Consider the following 769-nt stretch of genomic DNA (forward strand, 5'->3'; position numbering starts at 1 on the left):
GTGAAAACCAGATGGATAGAAGCGGGTGGCCGTTTTACTGGATACGTAGGAAGCCCGATCAACAACTGTTGATATAAAAACTTACGAAACACAATTCATGGCATTTGGTCGATGCGACCGAAGCTGCGCGCAATGCTCGGAGAGGATGGCTACTGCCCAGTGTTAGGAACATCATGTAATAGGTTTTGATGATACCAACTGTTAAGTAGAAATCTCCAAGTCTCGACACATAGGCAAAACGTTGTAAGTTCGACAAGTAAACCAAGAGCGAAAATACAACCGGGTAACTTTGAGCTCAACTCGGAAAATATTTAAGCTTAAGGTAAACTTGTTTGAACATCTTAGAAGTCTCGTGTTGTAATCCTATAGACAGATCAGAAGAAGGCACGGGACAACACTGGAGGAATAAGGGTCTGCGAGACATCAACTAAGTCTCGAGACATAAGCAGAGTTCGAGAGATAGGATCTCTCGATACAACAACTCAGTTCGAGACATAAGCAGAGTTCGAGAGATAGATCTTTCGATACATGGGGATCAAGACATCAAACAATCGAGACATCAATCTTGGTCTCGATAAACTGACACTTCTTCAAAAGGCTGAATGACGGTCAGAAAGCATGAATAAAGTTTGGAGAAGAAGAATATCATGGAGATAAAATATTAAGGAGGTACCAGAAGTTGATGCCACATCAGAATTCCACAACAAACGGATAGAAGGTGCACCAATCCAAAGTCGGTCTTATTCCCTAAAACGAGGATCAATGGGAA

The sequence above is a fragment of the Ipomoea triloba genome, chromosome 16, assembly GCF_003576645.1.
Source record: "Ipomoea triloba cultivar NCNSP0323 chromosome 16, ASM357664v1".
Taxonomy (NCBI): domain Eukaryota; kingdom Viridiplantae; phylum Streptophyta; class Magnoliopsida; order Solanales; family Convolvulaceae; genus Ipomoea; species Ipomoea triloba.